Raw genomic sequence first — 25,902 nt, 5'->3', positions numbered from 1 at the left:
CTCCAAAGTTATCAACATTTTTGCAAGCCTAAGATGCACTTTAAGGCATTTTCGGGCTGCTAACATTTTCAGAACTTTCAGGGGTGTAGTATGCATTTTTTGTGCCAAAAATATTTTGGGGAATTTCAGTGGTCTAGGATGCAACTTAATGCCCCTTTCAGGCTGCAAATCTGTTTGGGACATGCAGAGCTCTCTGACACTGTTTTTGGGCCAGCAACATTTTCTGGACTTTAGGGGGTCTAGGATGTCTGTAAACCCCTTTTTTGGGCCTCCAAAGTTTTCAACATTTTTGAAGGCCTAAAATGCATTTTAAGGCCTTTTTTGGGCTGCTAACATATTCTGAGCCTTAGGGTTGACGGATGCATTTTTCGTGCAAAAAATATTTTTGGGAATTTCAGTGGTCTAGGATGCGGGTTAATGCCCCTTTCAGGCTGCAAATGTTTTTGGGACATTCAGGGCTCTCTGACACCATTTTTGGGCCACCAACATTTTCTGGACTTTAGGGGGTCTAGGATGCCTGTAAACCCCTTTTTTGGGCCTCCAAAGTTTTCAACATTTTTGCAGGCCTAAAATGCATTTTAAGGCCTTTTTTGGGCTGCTAACATATTCTGAGCTTTCAGGGGTATAGGTTGCATTTTTCATGCCAAAACTATTTTGGGGAATTTCAATGGTCTAGGATGCGGCTTAATGCCCCTTTCAGGCTGCAAATATTTTTGGGACATTCAGAGCTCTCTGACACCGATTTTGGCCCACCAACATTTTCTGGACTTTAGGGGGTCTAGGATGCCTGTAAACCCCTTTTTTCGGCCTCCAAAGGTTTCAACATTTTTGTAGACCTAAAATGCATTTTAAGGCCTTTTTTGGGCTGCTAACATATTCTGAGCTTGAGGGGTATAGGTTGCATTTTTCATGTCAAAAATATTTTGGGGAATTTCAGTGGTCTAGGATGCGGCTTCATGCCCCTTTCAGGCTGCAAATGTATTTGGGGCATTCAGAGCTCTCTGACACCGATTTTGGCCCACCAACATTTTCTGGACTTTAGGGGGTCTAGGATGCCTGTACCCATTTTTTTGGGCCTCTAAAGTTTTCAACATTTTTGCAGACCTTAAATGCATTTTAAGGCCTTTTTTGGGCTGGTAACATATTCTGAGCTTCAGGGGTATAGGTTGCATTTTTCATGCCAAAAATATTTTGGGGAATTCCAGTGGTCTAGGATGCGGCTTAATGCCCCTTTCAGGCTGCAAATGTATTTGGGGCATTCAGAGCTCTCTGACACCGATTTTGGCCCACCAACATTTTCTGGTCTTTAGGGGGTCTAGGATGCCTGTGAACCCCTTTTTTGGGCCTCCAAAGTTTTCAACATTTTTGCATGCCTAAGATGCACTTTAAGGCATTTTCGGGCTGCTAACATTTTCAGAACTTTCAGGGGTGTAGTATGCATTTTTTGTGCCAAAAATATTTTGGGGAATTTCAGTGGTCTAGGATGCAACTTAATGCCCCTTTCAGGCTGCAAATCTGTTTGGGACATGCAGAGCTCTCTGACACTGTTTTTGGGCCACCAACATTTTCTGGACTTTAGGGGGTCTAGGATGTCTGTAAACCCCTTTTTTGGGCCTCCAAAGTTTTCAACATTTTTGCAGGCCTAAAATGCATTTTAAGGCCTTTTTTGGGCTGCTAACATATTCTGAGCCTTAGGGGTGACGGATGCATTTTTCGTGCAAAAAATATTTTTTGGGAATTTCAGTGGTCTAGGATGCGGGATAATACCCCTTTCAGGCTGCAAATGTTTTTGGGACATTCAGGGCTCTCTGACACCATTTTTGGGCCACCAACATTTTCTGGACTTTAGGGGGTCTAGGATGCCTGTAAACCCCTTTTTTGGGCCTCCAAAGTTTTCAACATTTTTGCAGGCCTAAAATGCATTTTAAGGCCTTTTTTGGGCTGCTAACATATTCTGAGCTTCAGGGGTATAGGTTGCATTTTTCATGCCAAAAATATTTTGGGGAATTTCAGTGGTCTAGGATGCGGCTTAATGCCCCTTTCAGGCTGCAAATATTTTTGGGACATTCAGAGCTCTCTGACACCGATTTTGGCCCACCAACATTTTCTGGACTTTAGGGGGTCTAGGATGCCTGTAAACCCCTTTTTTGGTCCTTCAAAGTTTTCAACATTTTTGCAGGCGTAAAATGCATTTTAAGGCCTTTTTTGGGCTGCTAACATATTCTGAGCCTTAGCGGTGTAGGATGCATTTTTCGTGCAAAAAATATTTTTGGGAATTTCAGTGGTCTAGGATGCAACTTAATGCCCCTTTCAGGCTGCAAATCTGTTTGGGACATGCAGAGCTCTCTGACACTGTTTTTGGGCCACCAACATTTTCTGGACTTTAGGGGGTCTAGGATGTCTGTAAACCCCTTTTTTGGGCCTCCAAAGTTTTCAACATTTTTGCAGGCCTAAAATGCATTTTAAGGCCTTTTTTGGGCTGCTAACATATTCTGAGCCTTGGGGGTGACGGATGCATTTTTCGTGCAAAAAATATTTTTGGGAATTTCAGTGGTCTAGGATGCGGGTTAATGCCCCTTTCAGGCTGCAAATGTTTTTGGGACATTCAGGGCTCTCTGACACCATTTTTGGGCCACCAACATTTTCTGGACTTTAGGGGGTCTAGGATGCCTGTAAACCCCTTTTTTGGGCCTCCAAAGTTTTCAACATTTTTGCAGGCCTAAAATGCATTTTAAGGCCTTTTTTGGGCTGCTAAGATATTCTGAGCTTTCAGGGGTGTAGGATGCATTTTTCATGCCAAAAATATTTTGGAGAATTTCAGTGGTCTAGGATGCGGCTTAATGCCCCTTTCAGGCTGCAAATGTATTTGGGGCATTCAGAGCTCTCTGACACCGATTTTGGCCCACCAACATTTTCTGGACTTTAGGGGGTCTAGGATGCCTGTAAACCTCTTTTTTGGGCCTCCAAAATTTTCAACATTTTTGCAGGCATAAAATGCATTTTAAGGCCTTTTTTGGGCTGCTAACATATTCTGAGCCTTAGCGGTGTAGGATGCATTTTTCGTGCAAAAAATATTTTTGGGAATTTCAGTGGTCTAGGATGCAGGTTAATGCCCCTTTCATGCTGCAAATGTTTTTGGGACATTCAGGGCTCTCTGACACCATTTTTGGGCCACCAACATTTTCTGGACTTTAGGGGGTGTAGGATGCCTGTAAACCCCTTTTTTCCACCTCCAAAGTTATCAACATTTTTGCAAGCCTAAGATGCACTTTAAGGCATTTTTGTGCTGCTAACATTTTCAGAACTTTCAGGGGTGTAGTATGCATTTTTTGTGCCAAAAATATTTTGGGGAATTTCAGTGGTCTAGGATGCAACTTAATGCCCCTTTCAGGCTCCAAATCTGTTTGGGACATGCAGAGCTCTCTGACACTGTTTTTGGCCCACCAACATTTTCTGGACTTTAGGGGGTCTAGGATGCCTGTAAACCCCTTTTTTCGGCCTCCAAAGTTTTCAACATTTTTGCACACCTAAGAAGCATTTGAAGTCCTTTTTTTGAGCTGCCAACATTTTCTGATCTTTCAGGGTTGTAGGATGTATTTTTTGTGCCAAAAATATTTTGGGGAATTTCAGTGGTCTAGGATGCGACTTAATGCCCCTTTCAGGCTGCAAATCTGTTTGGGACATTCAGAGCTCTCTGACACTGTTTTTGGGCCACAAACATTTTCTGGACTTTAGGGGGTCTAGGATGCCTGTAAACCCCTTTTTTGGTCCTTCAAAGTTTTCAACATTTTTGCAGGCCTAAAATGCATTTTAAGGCCTTTTTTGGGCTGCTAACATATTCTGAGCTTCAGGGGTATAGGTTGCATTTTTCATGCCAAAAATATTTTGGGGAATTCCAGTGGTCTAGGATGCAACTTAATGCCCCTTTCAGGCTGCAAATCTGTTTGGGACATGCAGAGCTCTCTGACACCGATTTTGGCCCACCCACAATTTCTGGACTTTAGGGGGTCTAGGATGCCTGTAAACCCCTTTTTTGGGCCTCCAAAGTTTTCAACATTTTTGCAGGCCTAAAATGCATTTTAAGGCCTTTTTTGGGCTGCTAACATATTCTGAGCCTTAGGGGTGACGGATGCATTTTTCGTGCAAAAAATATTTTTTGGGAATTTCAGTGGTCTAGGATGCGGGATAATACCCCTTTCAGGCTGCAAATGTTTTTGGGACATTCAGGGCTCTCTGACACCATTTTTGGGCCACCAACATTTTCTGGACTTTAGGGGGTCTAGGATGCCTGTAAACCCCTTTTTTGGGCCTCCAAAGTTTTCAACATTTTTGCAGGCCTAAAATGCATTTTAAGGCCTTTTTTGGGCTGCTAACATATTCTGAGCTTCAGGGGTATAGGTTGCATTTTTCATGCCAAAAATATTTTGGGGAATTTCAGTGGTCTAGGATGCGGCTTAATGCCCCTTTCAGGCTGCAAATATTTTTGGGACATTCAGAGCTCTCTGACACCGATTTTGGCCCACCAACATTTTCTGGACTTTAGTGGGTCTAGGATGCCTGTAAACCCCTTTTTTGGTCCTTCAAAGTTTTCCACATTTTTGCAGGCGTAAAATGCATTTTAAGGCCTTTTTTGGGCTGCTAACATATTCTGAGCCTTAGCGGTGTAGGATGCATTTTTCGTGCAAAAAATATTTTTGGGAATTTCAGTGGTCTAGGATGCAACTTAATGCCCCTTTCAGGCTGCAAATCTGTTTGGGACATGCAGAGCTCTCTGACACTGTTTTTGGGCCACCAACATTTTCTGGACTTTAGGGGGTCTAGGATGTCTGTAAACCCCTTTTTTGGGCCTCCAAAGTTTTCAACATTTTTGCAGGCCTAAAATGCATTTTAAGGCCTTTTTTGGGCTGCTAACATATTCTGAGCCTTGGGGGTGACGGATGCATTTTTCGTGCAAAAAATATTTTTTGGAATTTCAGTGGTCTAGGATGCGGGTTAATGCCCCTTTCAGGCTGCAAATGTTTTTGGGACATTCAGGGCTCTCTGACACCATTTTTGGGCCAACAACATTTTCTGGACTTTAGGGGGTCTAGGATGCCTGTAAACCCCTTTTTTGGGCCTCCAAAGTTTTCAACATTTTTGCAGGCCTAAAATGCATTTTAAGGCCTTTTTTGGGCTGCTAACATGTTCTGAGCCTTAGGGGTGACGGATGCATTTTTCGTGCAAAAAATATTTTTTGGAATTTCAGTGGTCTAGGATGCGGGTTAATGCCCCTTTCAGGCTGCAAATGTTTTTGGGACATTCAGGGCTCTCTGACACCATTTTTGGGCCACCAACATTTTCTGGACTTTAGGGGGTCTAGGATGCCTGTAAACCCCTTTTTTGGGCCTCCAAAATTTTCAACATTTTTGCAAGCATAAAATGCATTTTAAGGCATTTTTTGGGCTGCTAACATATTCTGAGCCTTAGCGGTGTAGGATGCATTTTTCGTGCAAAAAATATTTTTGGGAATTTCAGTGGTCTAGGATGCGGGTTAATGCCCCTTTCATGCTGCAAATGTTTTTGGGACATTCAGGGCTCTCTGACACCATTTTTGGGCCACCAACATTTTCTGGACTTTAGGGGGTGTAGGATGCCTGTAAACCCCTTTTTTCCACCTCCAAAGTTATCAACATTTTTGCAAGCCTAAGATGCACTTTAAGGCATTTTTGTGCTGCTAACATTTTCAGAACTTTCAGGGGTGTAGTATGCATTTTTTGTGCCAAAAATATTTTGGGGAATTTCAGTGGTCTAGGATGCAACTTAATGCCCCTTTCAGGCTGCAAATCTGTTTGGGACATGCAGAGCTCTCTGACACTGTTTTTGGCCCACCAACATTTTCTGGACTTTAGGGGGTCTAGGATGCCTGTAAACCCCTTTTTTCGGCCTCCAAAGTTTTCAACATTTTTGCACACCTAAGAAGCATTTGAAGTCCTTTTTTTGAGCTGCCAACATTTTCTGATCTTTCAGGGTTGTAGGATGCATTTTTTGTGCCAAAAATATTTTGGGGAATTTCAGTGGTCTAGGATGCGACTTAATGCCCCTTTCAGGCTGCAAATCTGTTTGGGACATTCAGAGCTCTCTGACACTGTTTTTGGGCCACAAACATTTTCTGGACTTTAGGGGGTCTAGGATGCCTGTAAACCCCTTTTTTGGTCCTTCAAAGTTTTCAACATTTTTGCAGGCCTAAAATGCATTTTAAGGCCTTTTTTGGGCTGCTAACATATTCATGCCAAGAATATTTTGGGGAATTCCAGTGGTCTAGGATGCAACTTAATGCCCCTTTCAGGCTGCAAATCTGTTTGGGACATGCAGAGCTCTCTGACACTGTTTTTGGGCCACCAACATTTTCTGGACTTTAGGGGGTCTAGGATGTCTGTAAACCCCTTTTTTGGGCCTCCAAAGTTTTCAACATTTTTGCAGGCCTAAAATGCATTTTAAGGCCTTTTTTGGGCTGCTAACATATTCTGAGCCTTGGGGGTGACGGATGCATTTTTCGTGCAAAAAATATTTTTGGGAATTTCAGTGGTCTAGGATGCGGGTTAATGCCCCTTTCAGGCTGCAAATGTTTTTGGGACATTCAGGGCTCTCTGACACCATTTTTGGGCCACCAACATTTTCTGGACTTTAGGGGGTCTAGGATGCCTGTAAACCCCTTTTTTGGGCCTCCAAAGTTTTCAACATTTTTGCAGGCCTAAAATGCATTTTAAGGCCTTTTTTGGGCTGCTAAGATATTCTGAGCTTTCAGGGGTGTAGGATGCATTTTTCATGCCAAAAATATTTTGGAGAATTTCAGTGGTCTAGGATGCGGCTTAATGCCCCTTTCAGGCTGCAAATGTATTTGGGGCATTCAGAGCTCTCTGACACCGATTTTGGCCCACCAACATTTTCTGGACTTTAGGGGGTCTAGGATGCCTGTAAACCCCTTTTTTGGGCCTCCAAAATTTTCAACATTTTTGCAGGCATAAAATGCATTTTAAGGCCTTTTTTGGGCTGCTAACATATTCTGAGCCTTAGCGGTGTAGGATGCATTTTTCGTGCAAAAAATATTTTTGGGAATTTCAGTGGTCTAGGATGCAGGTTAATGCCCCTTTCATGCTGCAAATGTTTTTGGGACATTCAGGGCTCTCTGACACCATTTTTGGGCCACCAACATTTTCTGGACTTTAGGGGGTGTAGGATGCCTGTAAACCCCTTTTTTCCACCTCCAAAGTTATCAACATTTTTGCAAGCCTAAGATGCACTTTAAGGCATTTTTGTGCTGCTAACATTTTCAGAACTTTCAGGGGTGTAGTATGCATTTTTTGTGCCAAAAATATTTTGGGGAATTTCAGTGGTCTAGGATGCAACTTAATGCCCCTTTCAGGCTCCAAATCTGTTTGGGACATGCAGAGCTCTCTGACACTGTTTTTGGCCCACCAACATTTTCTGGACTTTAGGGGGTCTAGGATGCCTGTAAACCCCTTTTTTCGGCCTCCAAAGTTTTCAACATTTTTGCACACCTAAGAAGCATTTGAAGTCCTTTTTTTGAGCTGCCAACATTTTCTGATCTTTCAGGGTTGTAGGATGTATTTTTTGTGCCAAAAATATTTTGGGGAATTTCAGTGGTCTAGGATGCGACTTAATGCCCCTTTCAGGCTGCAAATCTGTTTGGGACATTCAGAGCTCTCTGACACTGTTTTTGGGCCACAAACATTTTCTGGACTTTAGGGGGTCTAGGATGCCTGTAAACCCCTTTTTTGGTCCTTCAAAGTTTTCAACATTTTTGCAGGCCTAAAATGCATTTTAAGGCCTTTTTTGGGCTGCTAACATATTCTGAGCTTCAGGGGTATAGGTTGCATTTTTCATGCCAAAAATATTTTGGGGAATTCCAGTGGTCTAGGATGCAACTTAATGCCCCTTTCAGGCTGCAAATCTGTTTGGGACATGCAGAGCTCTCTGACACTGTTTTTGGGCCACCAACATTTTCTGGACTTTAGGGGGTCTAGGATGTCTGTAAACCCCTTTTTTGGGCCTCCAAAGTTTTCAACATTTTTGCAGGCCTAAAATGCATTTTAAGGCCTTTTTTGGGCTGCTAACATATTCTGAGCCTTGGGGGTGACGGATGCATTTTTCGTGCAAAAAATATTTTTGGGAATTTCAGTGGTCTAGGATGCGGGTTAATGCCCCTTTCAGGCTGCAAATGTTTTTGGGACATTCAGGGCTCTCTGACACCATTTTTGGGCCACCAACATTTTCTGGACTTTAGGGGGTCTAGGATGCCTGTAAACCCCTTTTTTGGGCCTCCAAAGTTTTCAACATTTTTGCAGGCCTAAAATGCATTTTAAGGCCTTTTTTGGGCTGCTAACATATTCTGAGCTTCAGGGGTATAGGTTGCATTTTTCATGCCAAAAATATTTTGGGGAATTTCAGTGGTCTAGGATGCGGCTTAATGCCCCTTTCAGGCTGCAAATATTTTTGGGACATTCAGAGCTCTCTGACACCGATTTTGGCCCACCAACATTTTCTGGACTTTAGTGGGTCTAGGATGCCTGTAAACCCCTTTTTTGGTCCTTCAAAGTTTTCCACATTTTTGCAGGCGTAAAATGCATTTTAAGGCCTTTTTTGGGCTGCTAACATATTCTGAGCCTTAGCGGTGTAGGATGCATTTTTCGTGCAAAAAATATTTTTGGGAATTTCAGTGGTCTAGGATGCAACTTAATGCCCCTTTCAGGCTGCAAATCTGTTTGGGACATGCAGAGCTCTCTGACACTGTTTTTGGGCCACCAACATTTTCTGGACTTTAGGGGGTCTAGGATGTCTGTAAACCCCTTTTTTGGGCCTCCAAAGTTTTCAACATTTTTGCAGGCCTAAAATGCATTTTAAGGCCTTTTTTGGGCTGCTAACATATTCTGAGCCTTGGGGGTGACGGATGCATTTTTCGTGCAAAAAATATTTTTTGGAATTTCAGTGGTCTAGGATGCGGGTTAATGCCCCTTTCAGGCTGCAAATGTTTTTGGGACATTCAGGGCTCTCTGACACCATTTTTGGGCCAACAACATTTTCTGGACTTTAGGGGGTCTAGGATGCTTGTAAACCCCTTTTTTGGGCCTCCAAAGTTTTCAACATTTTTGCAGGCCTAAAATGCATTTTAAGGCCTTTTTTGGGCTGCTAACATGTTCTGAGCCTTAGGGGTGACGGATGCATTTTTCGTGCAAAAAATATTTTTTGGAATTTCAGTGGTCTAGGATGCGGGTTAATGCCCCTTTCAGGCTGCAAATGTTTTTGGGACATTCAGGGCTCTCTGACACCATTTTTGGGCCACCAACATTTTCTGGACTTTAGGGGGTCTAGGATGCCTGTAAACCCCTTTTTTGGGCCTCCAAAATTTTCAACATTTTTGCAAGCATAAAATGCATTTTAAGGCATTTTTTGGGCTGCTAACATATTCTGAGCCTTAGCGGTGTAGGATGCATTTTTCGTGCAAAAAATATTTTTGGGAATTTCAGTGGTCTAGGATGCGGGTTAATGCCCCTTTCATGCTGCAAATGTTTTTGGGACATTCAGGGCTCTCTGACACCATTTTTGGGCCACCAACATTTTCTGGACTTTAGGGGGTGTAGGATGCCTGTAAACCCCTTTTTTCCACCTCCAAAGTTATCAACATTTTTGCAAGCCTAAGATGCACTTTAAGGCATTTTTGTGCTGCTAACATTTTCAGAACTTTCAGGGGTGTAGTATGCATTTTTTGTGCCAAAAATATTTTGGGGAATTTCAGTGGTCTAGGATGCAACTTAATGCCCCTTTCAGGCTGCAAATCTGTTTGGGACATGCAGAGCTCTCTGACACTGTTTTTGGCCCACCAACATTTTCTGGACTTTAGGGGGTCTAGGATGCCTGTAAACCCCTTTTTTCGGCCTCCAAAGTTTTCAACATTTTTGCACACCTAAGAAGCATTTGAAGTCCTTTTTTTGAGCTGCCAACATTTTCTGATCTTTCAGGGTTGTAGGATGCATTTTTTGTGCCAAAAATATTTTGGGGAATTTCAGTGGTCTAGGATGCGACTTAATGCCCCTTTCAGGCTGCAAATCTGTTTGGGACATTCAGAGCTCTCTGACACTGTTTTTGGGCCACAAACATTTTCTGGACTTTAGGGGGTCTAGGATGCCTGTAAACCCCTTTTTTGGTCCTTCAAAGTTTTCAACATTTTTGCAGGCCTAAAATGCATTTTAAGGCCTTTTTTGGGCTGCTAACATATTCATGCCAAGAATATTTTGGGGAATTCCAGTGGTCTAGGATGCAACTTAATGCCCCTTTCAGGCTGCAAATCTGTTTGGGACATGCAGAGCTCTCTGACACCGATTTTGGCCCACCCACAATTTCTGGACTTTAGGGGGTCTAGGATGCCTGTAAACCCCTTTTTTGGGCCTCCAAAGTTTTCAACATTTTTGCAGGCCTAAAATGCATTTTAAGGCCTTTTTTGGGCTGCTAACATATTCTGAGCCTTAGGGGTGACGGATGCATTTTTCGAGCAAAAAATATTTTTTGGGAATTTCAGTGGTCTAGGATGCGGGATAATACCCCTTTCAGGCTGCAAATGTTTTTGGGACATTCAGGGCTCTCTGACACCATTTTTGTGCCACCAACATTTTCTGGACTTTAGGGGGTCTAGGATGCCTGTAAACCCCTTTTTTGGGCCTCCAAAGTTTTCAACATTTTTGCAGGCCTAAAATGCATTTTAAGGCCTTTTTTGGGCTGCTAACATATTCTGAGCCTTAGCGGTGTAGGATGCATTTTTCGTGCAAAAAATATTTTTGGGAATTTCAGTGGTCTAGGATGCAACTTAATGCCCCTTTCAGGCTGCAAATCTGTTTGGGACATGCAGAGCTCTCTGACCCTGTTTTTGGGCCACCAACATTTTCTGGACTTTAGGGGGTCTAGGATGTCTGTAAACCCCTTTTTTGGGCCTCCAAAGTTTTCAACATTTTTGCAGGCCTAAAATGCATTTTAAGGCCTTTTTTGGGCTGCTAACATATTCTGAGCCTTGGGGGTGACGGATGCATTTTTCGTGCAAAAAATATTTTTTGGAATTTCAGTGGTCTAGGATGCGGGTTAATGCCCCTTTCAGGCTGCAAATGTTTTTGGGACATTCAGGGCTCTCTGACACCATTTTTGGGCCAACAACATTTTCTGGACTTTAGGGGGTCTAGGATGCCTGTAAACCCCTTTTTTGGGCCTCCAAAGTTTTCAACATTTTTGCAGGCCTAAAATGCATTTTAAGGCCTTTTTTGGGCTGCTAACATATTCTGAGCCTTAGGGGTGACGGATGCATTTTTCGTGCAAAAAATATTTTTTGGAATTTCAGTGGTCTAGGATGCGGGTTAATGCCCCTTTCAGGCTGCAAATGTTTTTGGGACATTCAGGGCTCTCTGACACCATTTTTGGGCCACCAACATTTTCTGGACTTTAGGGGGTCTAGGATGCCTGTAAACCCCTTTTTTGGGCCTCCAAAGTTTTCAACATTTTTGCAGGCCTAAAATGCATTTTAAGGCCTTTTTTGGGCTGCTAAGATATTCTGAGCTTTCAGGGGTGTAGGATGCATTTTTCATGCCAAAAATATTTTGGAGAATTTCAGTGGTCTAGGATGCGGCTTAATGCCCCTTTCAGGCTGCAAATGTATTTGGGGCATTCAGAGCTCTCTGACACCGATTTTGGCCCACCAACATTTTCTGGACTTTAGGGGGTCTAGGATGCCTGTAAACCCCTTTTTTGGGCCTCCAAAATTTTCAACATTTTTGCAGGCATAAAATGCATTTTATGGCCTTTTTTGGGCTGCTAACATATTCTGAGCCTTAGCGGTGTAGGATGCATTTTTCGTGCAAAAAATATTTTTGGGAATTTCAGTGGTCTAGGATGCGGGTTAATGCCCCTTTCATGCTGCAAATGTTTTTGGGACATTCAGGGCTCTCTGACACCATTTTTGGGCCACCAACATTTTCTGGACTTTAGGGGGTGTAGGATGCCTGTAAACCCCTTTTTTCCACCTCCAAAGTTATCAACATTTTTGCAAGCCTAAGATGCACTTTAAGGCATTTTCGGGCTGCTAACATTTTCAGAACTTTCAGGGGTGTAGTATGCATTTTTTGTGCCAAAAATATTTTGGGGAATTTCAGTGGTCTAGGATGCAACTTAATGCCCCTTTCAGGCTGCAAATCTGTTTGGGACATGCAGAGCTCTCTGACACTGTTTTTGGGCCAGCAACATTTTCTGGACTTTAGGGGGTCTAGGATGTCTGTAAACCCCTTTTTTGGGCCTCCAAAGTTTTCAACATTTTTGAAGGCCTAAAATGCATTTTAAGGCCTTTTTTGGGCTGCTAACATATTCTGAGCCTTAGGGTTGACGGATGCATTTTTCGTGCAAAAAATATTTTTGGGAATTTCAGTGGTCTAGGATGCGGGTTAATGCCCCTTTCAGGCTGCAAATGTTTTTGGGACATTCAGGGCTCTCTGACACCATTTTTGGGCCACCAACATTTTCTGGACTTTAGGGGTCTAGGATGCCTGTAAACCCCTTTTTTGGGCCTCCAAAGTTTTCAACATTTTTGCAGGCCTAAAATGCATTTTAAGGCCTTTTTTGGGCTGCTAACATATTCTGAGCTTTCAGGGGTATAGGTTGCATTTTTCATGCCAAAACTATTTTGGGGAATTTCAATGGTCTAGGATGCGGCTTAATGCCCCTTTCAGGCTGCAAATATTTTTGGGACATTCAGAGCTCTCTGACACCGATTTTGGCCCACCAACATTTTCTGGACTTTAGGGGGTCTAGGATGCCTGTAAACCCCTTTTTTCGGCCTCCAAAGGTTTCAACATTTTTGTAGACCTAAAATGCATTTTAAGGCCTTTTTTGGGCTGCTAACATATTCTGAGCTTGAGGGGTATAGGTTGCATTTTTCATGTCAAAAATATTTTGGGGAATTTCAGTGGTCTAGGATGCGGCTTCATGCCCCTTTCAGGCTGCAAATGTATTTGGGGCATTCAGAGCTCTCTGACACCGATTTTGGCCCACCAACATTTTCTGGACTTTAGGGGGTCTAGGATGCCTGTACCCATTTTTTTGGGCCTCTAAAGTTTTCAACATTTTTGCAGACCTTAAATGCATTTTAAGGCCTTTTTTGGGCTGGTAACATATTCTGAGCTTCAGGGGTATAGGTTGCATTTTTCATGCCAAAAATATTTTGGGGAATTCCAGTGGTCTAGGATGCGGCTTAATGCCCCTTTTAGGCTGCAAATGTATTTGGGGCATTCAGAGCTCTCTGACACCGATTTTGGCCCACCAACATTTTCTGGACTTTAGGGGGTCTAGGATGCCTGTGAACCCCTTTTTTGGGCCTCCAAAGTTTTCAACATTTTTGCATGCCTAAAATGCATTTTAAGGCCTTTTTTGGGCTGCTAACATATTCTGAGCCTTAGTGGTGACGGATGCATTTTTCGTGCAAAAAATATTTTTGGGAATTTCAGTGGTCTAGGATGCGGGTTAATGCCCCTTTCATGCTGCAAATGTTTATGGGACATTCAGGGCTCTCTGACACCATTTTTGGGCCACCAACATTTTCTGGTCTTTAGGGGGTGTAGGATGCCTGTAAACCCAATTTTTCCACCTCCAAAGTTATCAACATTTTTGCAAGCCTAAGATGCACTTTAAGGCATTTTCGGGCTGCTAACATTTTCAGAACTTTCAGGGGTGTAGTATGCATTTTTTGTGCCAAAAATATTTTGGGGAATTTCAGTGGTCTAGGATGCAACTTAATGCCCCTTTCAGGCTGCAAATCTGTTTGGGACATGCAGAGCTCTCTGACACTGTTTTTGGGCCACCAACATTTTCTGGACTTTAGGGGGTCTAGGATGTCTGTAAACCCCTTTTTTGGGCCTCCAAAGTTTTCAACATTTTTGCAGGCCTAAAATGCATTTTAAGGCCTTTTTTGGGCTGCTAACATATTCTGAGCCTTAGGGGTGACGGATGCATTTTTCGTGCAAAAAATATTTTTTGGGAATTTCAGTGGTCTACGATGCGGGATAATACCCCTTTCAGGCTGCAAATGTTTTTGGGACATTCAGGGCTCTCTGACACCATTTTTGGGCCACCAACATTTTCTGGACTTTAGGGGGTCTAGGATGCCTGTAAACCCCTTTTTTGGGCCTCCAAAGTTTTCAACATTTTTGCAGGCCTAAAATGCATTTTAAGGCCTTTTTTGGGCTGCTAACATATTCTGAGCTTCAGGGGTATAGGTTGCATTTTTCATGCCAAAAATATTTTGGGGAATTTCAGTGGTCTAGGATGCGGCTTAATGCCCCTTTCAGGCTGCAAATATTTTTGGGACATTCAGAGCTCTCTGACACCGATTTTGGCCCACCAACATTTTCTGGACTTTAGGGGGTCTAGGATGCCTGTAAACCCCTTTTTTGGTCCTTCAAAGTTTTCAACATTTTTGCAGGCGTAAAATGCATTTTAAGGCCTTTTTTGGGCTGCTAACATATTCTGAGCCTTAGCGGTGTAGGATGCATTTTTCGTGCAAAAAATATTTTTGGGAATTTCAGTGGTCTAGGATGCAACTTAATGCCCCTTTCAGGCTGCAAATCTGTTTGGGACATGCAGAGCTCTCTGACACTGTTTTTGGGCCACCAACATTTTCTGGACTTTAGGGGGTCTAGGATGTCTGTAAACCCCTTTTTTGGGCCTCCAAAGTTTTCAACATTTTTGCAGGCCTAAAATGCATTTTAAGGCCTTTTTTGGGCTGCTAACATATTCTGAGCCTTGGGGGTGACGGATGCATTTTTCGTGCAAAAAATATTTTTGGGAATTTCAGTGGTCTAGGATGCGGGTTAATGCCCCTTTCAGGCTGCAAATGTTTTTGGGACATTCAGGGCTCTCTGACACCATTTTTGGGCCACCAACATTTTCTGGACTTTAGGGGGTCTAGGATGCCTGTAAACCCCTTTTTTGGGCCTCCAAAGTTTTCAACATTTTTGCAGGCCTAAAATGCATTTTAAGGCCTTTTTTGGGCTGCTAAGATATTCTGAGCTTTCAGGGGTGTAGGATGCATTTTTCATGCCAAAAATATTTTGGAGAATTTCAGTGGTCTAGGATGCGGCTTAATGCCCCTTTCAGGCTGCAAATGTATTTGGGGCATTCAGAGCTCTCTGACACCGATTTTGGCCCACCAACATTTTCTGGACTTTAGGGGGTCTAGGATGCCTGTAAACCCCTTTTTTGGGCCTCCAAAATTTTCAACATTTTTGCAGGCATAAAATGCATTTTAAGGCCTTTTTTGGGCTGCTAACATATTCTGAGCCTTAGCGGTGTAGGATGCATTTTTCGTGCAAAAAATATTTTTGGGAATTTCAGTGGTCTAGGATGCAGGTTAATGCCCCTTTCATGCTGCAAATGTTTTTGGGACATTCAGGGCTCTCTGACACCATTTTTGGGCCACCAACATTTTCTGGACTTTAGGGGGTGTAGGATGCCTGTAAACCCCTTTTTTCCACCTCCAAAGTTATCAACATTTTTGCAAGCCTAAGATGCACTTTAAGGCATTTTTGTGCTGCTAACATTTTCAGAACTTTCAGGGGTGTAGTATGCATTTTTTGTGCCAAAAATATTTTGGGGAATTTCAGTGGTCTAGGATGCAACTTAATGCCCCTTTCAGGCTCCAAATCTGTTTGGGACATGCAGAGCTCTCTGACACTGTTTTTGGCCCACCAACATTTTCTGGACTTTAGGGGGTCTAGGATGCCTGTAAACCCCTTTTTTCGGCCTCCAAAGTTTTCAACATTTTTGCACACCTAAGAAGCATTTGAAGTCCTTTTTTTGAGCTGCCAACATTTTCTGATCTTTCAGGGTTGTAGGATGCATTTTTTGTGCCAAAAATATTTTGGGGAATTTCAGTGGTCTAGGATGCGACTTAATGCCCCTTTCAGGCTGCAAATCTGTTTGGGACATTCAGAGCTCTCTGACACTGTTTTTGGGCCACAAACATTTTCTGGACTTTAGGGGGTCTAGGATGCCTGTAAACCCCTTTTTTGGTCCTTCAAAGTTTTCAACATTTTTGCAGGCCTAAAATGCATTTTAAGGCCTTTTTTGGGCTGCTAACATATTCTGAGCTTCAGGGGTATAGGTTGCATTTTTCATGCCAAAAATATTTTGGGGAATTCCAGTGGTCTAGGATGCAACTTAATGCCCCTTTCAGGCTGCAAATCTGTTTGGGACATGCAGAGCTCTCTGACACCGATTTTGGCCCACCCACAATTTCTGGACTTTAGGGGGTCTAGGATGCCTGTAAACCCCTTTTTTGGGCCTCCAAAGTTTTCAACATTTTTGCAGGCCTAAAATGCATTTTAAGGCCTTTTTTGGGCTGCTAACATATTCTGAGCCTTAGGGGTGACGGATGCATTTTTCGTGCAAAAAATATTTTTTGGGAATTTCAGTGGTCTAGGATGCGGGATAATACCCCTTTCAGGCTGCAAATGTTTTTGGGACATTCAGGGCTCTCTGACACCATTTTTGGGCCACCAACATTTTCTGGACTTTAGGGGGTCTAGGATGCCTGTAAACCCCTTTTTTGGGCCTCCAAAGTTTTCAACATTTTTGCAGGCCTAAAATGCATTTTAAGGCCTTTTTTGGGCTGCTAACATATTCTGAGCTTCAGGGGTATAGGTTGCATTTTTCATGCCAAAAATATTTTGGGGAATTTCAGTGGTCTAGGATGCGGCTTAATGCCCCTTTCAGGCTGCAAATATTTTTGGGACATTCAGAGCTCTCTGACACCGATTTTGGCCCACCAACATTTTCTGGACTTTAGTGGGTCTAGGATGCCTGTAAACCCCTTTTTTGGTCCTTCAAAGTTTTCCACATTTTTGCAGGCGTAAAATGCATTTTAAGGCCTTTTTTGGGCTGCTAACATATTCTGAGCCTTAGCGGTGTAGGATGCATTTTTCGTGCAAAAAATATTTTTGGGAATTTCAGTGGTCTAGGATGCAACTTAATGCCCCTTTCAGGCTGCAAATCTGTTTGGGACATGCAGAGCTCTCTGACACTGTTTTTGGGCCACCAACATTTTCTGGACTTTAGGGGGTCTAGGATGTCTGTAAACCCCTTTTTTGGGCCTCCAAAGTTTTCAACATTTTTGCAGGCCTAAAATGCATTTTAAGGCCTTTTTTGGGCTGCTAACATATTCTGAGCCTTGGGGGTGACGGATGCATTTTTCGTGCAAAAAATATTTTTTGGAATTTCAGTGGTCTAGGATGCGGGTTAATGCCCCTTTCAGGCTGCAAATGTTTTTGGGACATTCAGGGCTCTCTGACACCATTTTTGGGCCAACAACATTTTCTGGAGTTTACGGGGTCTAGGATGCCTGTAAACCCCTTTTTTGGGCCTCCAAAGTTTTCAACATTTTTGCAGGCCTAAAATGCATTTTAAGGCCTTTTTTGGGCTGCTAACATGTTCTGAGCCTTAGGGGTGACGGATGCATTTTTCGTGCAAAAAATATTTTTGGGAATTTCAGTGGTCTAGGATGCGGGTTAATGCCCCTTTCATGCTGCAAATGTTTTTGGGACATTCAGGGCTCTCTGACATCATTTTTGGGCCACCAACATTTTCTGGAATTTAGGGGGTGTAGGATGCCTGTAAACCCCTTTTTTCCACCTCCAAAGTTATCAACATTTTTGCAAGCCTAAGATGCACTTTAAGGCATTTTCGGGCTGCTAACATTTTCAGAACTTTCAGGGGTGTAGTATGCATTTTTTGTGCCAAAAATATTTTGGGGAATTTCAGTGGTCTAGGATGCAACTTAATGCCCCTTTCAGGCTGCAAATCTGTTTGGGACATGCAGAGCTCTCTGACACTGTTTTTGGGCCAGCAACATTTTCTGGACTTTAGGGGGTCTAGGATGTCTGTAAACCCCTTTTTTGGGCCTCCAATGTTTTCAACATTTTTGCAGGCCTAAAATGCATTTTAAGGCCTTTTTTGGGCTGCTAACATATTCTGAGCCTTAGGGGTGACGGATGCATTTTTCGTGCCAAAAATTTTGGGAATTTCAGTGGTCTAGGATGCGGCTTAATGCCCCTTTCAGGCTGCAAATATTTTTGGGACATTCAGAGCTCTCTGACACCGATTTTGGCCCACCAACATTTTCTGGACTTTAGGGGGTCTAGGATGCCTGTAAACCCCTTTTTTCGGCCTCCAAAGGTTTCAACATTTTTGCAGGCCTAAAATGCATTTTAAGGCCTTTTTTGGGCTGCTAACATATTCTGAGCCTTAGGGGTGTAGGATGCATTTTTCGTGCAAAAAATATTTTTGGGAATTTCAGTGATCTAGGATGCGGGTTAATACCCCTTTCAGGCTGCAAATGTTTTTGGGAATTCAGGGCTCTCTGACACCATTTTTGAGCCACAATCATTTTCTGGACTTTAGGGGGTCTAGGATGCCTGTACCCTCTTTTTTGGGCCTCCAAAGTTTTCAACATTTTTGCAGAACTAACATGCATTTTAAGGCCTTTTTTGGGCTGCTAACATATTCTGAGCTTCAGGGGTATAGGTTGCATTTTTCATGCCAAAAATATTTTGGGGAATTTCAATGGTCTAGGATGCGGCTTAATGCCCCTTTCAGGCTGCAAATGTATTTGGGGCATTCAGAGCTCTCTGACACCGATTTTGGCCCACCAACATTTTCTGGACTTTAGGGGGTCTAGGATGCCTGTAAACCCCTTTTTTGGGCCTCCTAAGTTTTCAAACATTTTTGCATGCCTAAAATGCATTTTGAGGCCTTTTTTGGGCTGCTAACATATTTTGAGCCTTAGTGGTGACGGATGCATTTTTCGTGCAAAAAATATTTTTGGGAATTTCAGTGGTCTAGGATGCGGGTTAATGCCCCTTTCATGCTGCAAATGTTTTTGGGACATTCAGGGCTCTCTGACATCATTTTTGGGCCACCAACATTTTCTGGACTTTAGGGGGTGTAGGATGCCTGTAAACCCCTTTTTTCCACCTCCAAAGTTATCAACATTTTTGCAAGCCTAAGATGCACTTTAAGGCATTTTCGGGCTGCTAACATTTTCAGAACTTTCAGGGGTGTAGTATGCATTTTTTGTGCCAAAAATATTTTGGGGAATTTCAGTGGTCTAGGATGCAACTTAATGCCCCTTTCAGGCTGCAAATCTGTTTGGGACATGCAGAGCTCTCTGACACTGTTTTTGGGCCAGCAACATTTTCTGGACTTTAGGGGGTCTAGGATGTCTGTAAACCCCTTTTTTGGGCCTCCAAAGTTTTCAACATTTTTGAAGGCCTAAAATGCATTTTAAGGCCTTTTTTGGGCTGCTAACATATTCTGAGCCTTAGGGTTGACGGATGCATTTTTCGTGCAAAAAATATTTTTGGGAATTTCAGTGGTCTAGGATGCGGGTTAATGCCCCTTTCAGGCTGCAAATGTTTTTGGGACATTCAGGGCTCTCTGACACCATTTTTGGGCCACCAACATTTTCTGGACTTTAGGGGGTCTAGGATGCCTGTAAACCCCTTTTTTGGGCCTCCAAAGTTTTCAACATTTTTGCAGGCCTAAAATGCATTTTAAGGCCTTTTTTGGGCTGCTAACATATTCTGAGCTTTCAGGGGTATAGGTTGCATTTTTCATGCCAAAACTATTTTGGGGAATTTCAATGGTCTAGGATGCGGCTTAATGCCCCTTTCAGGCTGCAAATATTTTTGGGACATTCAGAGCTCTCTGACACCGATTTTGGCCCACCAACATTTTCTGGACTTTAGGGGGTCTAGGATGCCTGTAAACCCCTTTTTTCGGCCTCCAAAGGTTTCAACATTTTTGTAGACCTAAAATGCATTTTAAGGCCTTTTTTGGGCTGCTAACATATTCTGAGCTTGAGGGGTATAGGTTGCATTTTTCATGTCAAAAATATTTTGGGGAATTTCAGTGGTCTAGGATGCGGCTTCATGCCCCTTTCAGGCTGCAAATGTATTTGGGGCATTCAGAGCTCTCTGACACCGATTTTGGCCCACCAACATTTTCTGGACTTTAGGGGGTCTAGGATGCCTGTACCCATTTTTTTGGGCCTCTAAAGTTTTCAACATTTTTGCAGACCTTAAATGCATTTTAAGGCCTTTTTTGGGCTGGTAACATATTCTGAGCTTCAGGGGTATAGGTTGCATTTTTCATGCCAAAAATATTTTGGGGAATTCCAGTGGTCTAGGATGCGGCTTAATGCCCCTTTCAGGCTGCAAATGTATTTGGGGCATTCAGAGCTCTCTGACACCGATTTTGGCCCACCAACATTTTCTGGACTTTAGGGGGTCTAGGATGCCTGTGAACCCCTTTTTTGGGCCTCCAAAGTTTTCAACATTTTTGCATGCCTAAAATGCATTTTAAGGCCTTTTTTGGGCTGCTAACATATTCTGAGCCTTAGTGGTGACGGATGCATTTTTCGTGCAAAAAATATTTTTGGGAATTTCAGTGGTCTAGGATGCGGGTTAATGCCCCTTTCATGCTGCAAATGTTTATGGGACATTCAGGGCTCTCTGACACCATTTTTGGGCCACCAACATTTTCTGGTCTTTAGGGGGTGTAGGATGCCTGTAAACCCAATTTTTCCACCTCCAAAGTTATCAACATTTTTGCAAGCCTAAGATGCACTTTAAGGCATTTTCGGGCTGCTAACATTTTCAGAACTTTCAGGGGTGTAGTATGCATTTTTTGTGCCAAAAATATTTTGGGGAATTTCAGTGGTCTAGGATGCAACTTAATGCCCCTTTCAGGCTGCAAATCTGTTTGGGACATGCAGAGCTCTCTGACACTGTTTTTGGGCCACCAACATTTTCTGGACTTTAGGGGGTCTAGGATGTCTGTAAACCCCTTTTTTGGGCCTCCAAAGTTTTCAACATTTTTGCAGGCCTAAAATGCATTTTAAGGCCTTTTTTGGGCTGCTAACATATTCTGAGCCTTAGGGGTGACGGATGCATTTTTCGTGCAAAAAATATTTTTTGGGAATTTCAGTGGTCTAGGATGCGGGATAATACCCCTTTCAGGCTGCAAATGTTTTTGGGACATTCAGGGCTCTCTGACACCATTTTTGGGCCACCAACATTTTCTGGACTTTAGGGGGTCTAGGATGCCTGTAAACCCCTTTTTTGGGCCTCCAAAGTTTTCAACATTTTTGCAGGCCTAAAATGCATTTTAAGGCCTTTTTTGGGCTGCTAACATATTCTGAGCTTCAGGGGTATAGGTTGCATTTTTCATGCCAAAAATATTTTGGGGAATTTCAGTGGTCTAGGATGCGGCTTAATGCCCCTTTCAGGCTGCAAATATTTTTGGGACATTCAGAGCTCTCTGACACCGATTTTGGCCCACCAACATTTTCTGGACTTTAGGGGGTCTAGGATGCCTGTAAACCCCTTTTTTGGTCCTTCAAAGTTTTCAACATTTTTGCAGGCGTAAAATGCATTTTAAGGCCTTTTTTGGGCTGCTAACATATTCTGAGCCTTAGCGGTGTAGGATGCATTTTTCGTGCAAAAAATATTTTTGGGAATTTCAGTGGTCTAGGATGCAACTTAATGCCCCTTTCAGGCTGCAAATCTGTTTGGGACATGCAGAGCTCTCTGACACTGTTTTTGGGCCACCAACATTTTCTGGACTTTAGGGGGTCTAGGATGTCTGTAAACCCCTTTTTTGGGCCTCCAAAGTTTTCAACATTTTTGCAGGCCTAAAATGCATTTTAAGGCCTTTTTTGGGCTGCTAACATATTCTGAGCCTTGGGGGTGACGGATGCATTTTTCGTGCAAAAAATATTTTTGGGAATTTCAGTGGTCTAGGATGCGGGTTAATGCCCCTTTCAGGCTGCAAATGTTTTTGGGACATTCAGGGCTCTCTGACACCATTTTTGGGCCACCAACATTTTCTGGACTTTAGGGGGTCTAGGATGCCTGTAAACCCCTTTTTTGGGCCTCCAAAGTTTTCAACATTTTTGCAGGCCTAAAATGCATTTTAAGGCCTTTTTTGGGCTGCTAAGATATTCTGAGCTTTCAGGGGTGTAGGATGCATTTTTCATGCCAAAAATATTTTGGAGAATTTCAGTGGTCTAGGATGCGGCTTAATGCCCCTTTCAGGCTGCAAATGTATTTGGGGCATTCAGAGCTCTCTGACACCGATTTTGGCCCACCAACATTTTCTGGACTTTAGGGGGTCTAGGATGCCTGTAAACCCCTTTTTTGGGCCTCCAAAATTTTCAACATTTTTGCAGGCATAAAATGCATTTTAAGGCCTTTTTTGGGCTGCTAACATATTCTGAGCCTTAGCGGTGTAGGATGCATTTTTCGTGCAAAAAATATTTTTGGGAATTTCAGTGGTCTAGGATGCAGGTTAATGCCCCTTTCATGCTGCAAATGTTTTTGGGACATTCAGGGCTCTCTGACACCATTTTTGGGCCACCAACATTTTCTGGACTTTAGGGGGTGTAGGATGCCTGTAAACCCCTTTTTTCCACCTCCAAAGTTATCAACATTTTTGCAAGCCTAAGATGCACTTTAAGGCATTTTTGTGCTGCTAACATTTTCAGAACTTTCAGGGGTGTAGTATGCATTTTTTGTGCCAAAAATATTTTGGGGAATTTCAGTGGTCTAGGATGCAACTTAATGCCCCTTTCAGGCTCCAAATCTGTTTGGGACATGCAGAGCTCTCTGACACTGTTTTTGGGCCACAAACATTTTCTGGACTTTAGGGGGTCTAGGATGCCTGTAAACCCCTTTTTTGGTCCTTCAAAGTTTTCAACATTTTTGCAGGCCTAAAATGCATTTTAAGGCCTTTTTTGGGCTGCTAACATATTCTGAGCTTCAGGGGTATAGGTTGCATTTTTCATGCCAAAAATATTTTGGGGAATTCCAGTGGTCTAGGATGCAACTTAATGCCCCTTTCAGGCTGCAAATCTGTTTGGGACATGCAGAGCTCTCTGACACCGATTTTGGCCCACCCACAATTTCTGGACTTTAGGGGGTCTAGGATGCCTGTAAACCCCTTTTTTGGGCCTCCAAAGTTTTCAACATTTTTGCAGGCCTAAAATGCATTTTAAGGCCTTTTTTGGGCTGCTAACATATTCTGAGCCTTAGGGGTGACGGATGCATTTTTCGTGCAAAAAATATTTTTTGGGAATTTCAGTGGTCTAGGATGCGGGATAATACCCCTTTCAGGCTGCAAATGTTTTTGGGACATTCAGGGCTCTCTGACACCATTTTTGGGCCACCAACATTTTCTGGACTTTAGGGGGTCTAGGATGCCTGTAAACCCCTTTTTTGGGCCTCCAAAGTTTTCAACATTTTTGCAGGCCTAAAATGCATTTTAAGGCCTTTTTTGGGCTGCTAACATATTCTGAGCTTCAGGGGTATAGGTTGCATTTTTCATGCAAAAAATATTTTTGGGAATTTCAGTGGTCTAGGATGCAACTTAATGCCCCTTTCAGGCTGCAAATCTGTTTGGGACATGCAGAGCTCTCTGACACTGTTTTTGGGCCACCAACATTTTCTGGACTTTAGGGGGTCTAGGATGTCTGTAAACCCCTTTTTTGGGCCTCCAAAGTTTTCAACATTTTTGCAGGCCTAAAATGCATTTTAAGGCCTTTTTTGGGCTGCTAACATATTCTGAGCCTTGGGGGTGACGGATGCATTTTTCGTGCAAAAAATATTTTTTGGAATTTCAGTGGTCTAGGATGCGGGTTAATGCCCCTTTCAGGCTGCAAATGTTTTTGGGACATTCAGGGCTCTCTGACACCATTTTTGGGCCAACAACATTTTCTGGACTTTAGGGGGTCTAGGATGCCTGTAAACCCCTTTTTTGGGCCTCCAAAGTTTTCAACATTTTTGCAGGCCTAAAATGCATTTTAAGGCCTTTTTTGGGCTGCTAACATGTTCTGAGCCTTAGGGGTGACGGATGCATTTTTCGTGCAAAAAATATTTTTTGGAATTTCAGTGGTCTAGGATGCGGGTTAATGCCCCTTTCAGGCTGCAAATGTTTTTGGGACATTCAGGGCTCTCTGACACCATTTTTGGGCCACCAACATTTTCTGGACTTTAGGGGGTCTAGGATGCCTGTAAACCCCTTTTTTGGGCCTCCAAAATTTTCAACATTTTTGCAAGCATAAAATGCATTTTAAGGCATTTTTTGGGCTGCTAACATATTCTGAGCCTTAGCGGTGTAGGATGCATTTTTCGTGCAAAAAATATTTTTGGGAATTTCAGTGGTCTAGGATGCGGGTTAATGCCCCTTTCATGCTGCAAATGTTTTTGGGACATTCAGGGCTCTCTGACACCATTTTTGGGCCACCAACATTTTCTGGACTTTAGGGGGTGTAGGATGCCTGTAAACCCCTTTTTTCCACCTCCAAAGTTATCAACATTTTTGCAAGCCTAAGATGCACTTTAAGGCATTTTTGTGCTGCTAACATTTTCAGAACTTTCAGGGGTGTAGTATGCATTTTTTGTGCCAAAAATATTTTGGGGAATTTCAGTGGTCTAGGATGCAACTTAATGCCCCTTTCAGGCTGCAAATCTGTTTGGGACATGCAGAGCTCTCTGACACTGTTTTTGGCCCACCAACATTTTCTGGACTTTAGGGGGTCTAGGATGCCTGTAAACCCCTTTTTTCGGCCTCCAAAGTTTTCAACATTTTTGCACACCTAAGAAGCATTTGAAGTCCTTTTTTTGAGCTGCCAACATTTTCTGATCTTTCAGGGTTGTAGGATGCATTTTTTGTGCCAAAAATATTTTGGGGAATTTCAGTGGTCTAGGATGCGACTTAATGCCCCTTTCAGGCTGCAAATCTGTTTGGGACATTCAGAGCTCTCTGACACTGTTTTTGGGCCACAAACATTTTCTGGACTTTAGGGGGTCTAGGATGCCTGTAAACCCCTTTTTTGGTCCTTCAAAGTTTTCAACATTTTTGCAGGCCTAAAATGCATTTTAAGGCCTTTTTTGGGCTGCTAACATATTCATGCCAAGAATATTTTGGGGAATTCCAGTGGTCTAGGATGCAACTTAATGCCCCTTTCAGGCTGCAAATCTGTTTGGGACATGCAGAGCTCTCTGACACCGATTTTGGCCCACCCACAATTTCTGGACTTTAGGGGGTCTAGGATGCCTGTAAACCCCTTTTTTGGGCCTCCAAAGTTTTCAACATTTTTGCAGGCCTAAAATGCATTTTAAGGCCTTTTTTGGGCTGCTAACATATTCTGAGCCTTAGGGGTGACGGATGCATTTTTCGAGCAAAAAATATTTTTTGGGAATTTCAGTGGTCTAGGATGCGGGATAATACCCCTTTCAGGCTGCAAATGTTTTTGGGACATTCAGGGCTCTCTGACACCATTTTTGTGCCACCAACATTTTCTGGACTTTAGGGGGTCTAGGATGCCTGTAAACCCCTTTTTTGGGCCTCCAAAGTTTTCAACATTTTTGCAGGCCTAAAATGCATTTTAAGGCCTTTTTTGGGCTGCTAACATATTCTGAGCCTTAGCGGTGTAGGATGCATTTTTCGTGCAAAAAATATTTTTGGGAATTTCAGTGGTCTAGGATGCAACTTAATGCCCTTTCAGGCTGCAAATCTGTTTGGGACATGCAGAGCTCTCTGACCCTGTTTTTGGGCCACCAACATTTTCTGGACTTTAGGGGGTCTAGGATGTCTGTAAACCCCTTTTTTGGGCCTCCAAAGTTTTCAACATTTTTGCAGGCCTAAAATGCATTTTAAGGCCTTTTTTGGGCTGCTAACATATTCTGAGCCTTGGGGGTGACGGATGCATTTTTCGTGCAAAAAATATTTTTTGGAATTTCAGTGGTCTAGGATGCGGGTTAA

This window comes from Ambystoma mexicanum, chromosome 7p (genome assembly GCF_040938575.1).
Source record: "Ambystoma mexicanum isolate Mex_15411 chromosome 7p, UKY_AmexF1_1, whole genome shotgun sequence".
NCBI lineage: Eukaryota > Metazoa > Chordata > Amphibia > Caudata > Ambystomatidae > Ambystoma > Ambystoma mexicanum.
This window is presented reverse-complemented; position numbering follows the sequence as displayed.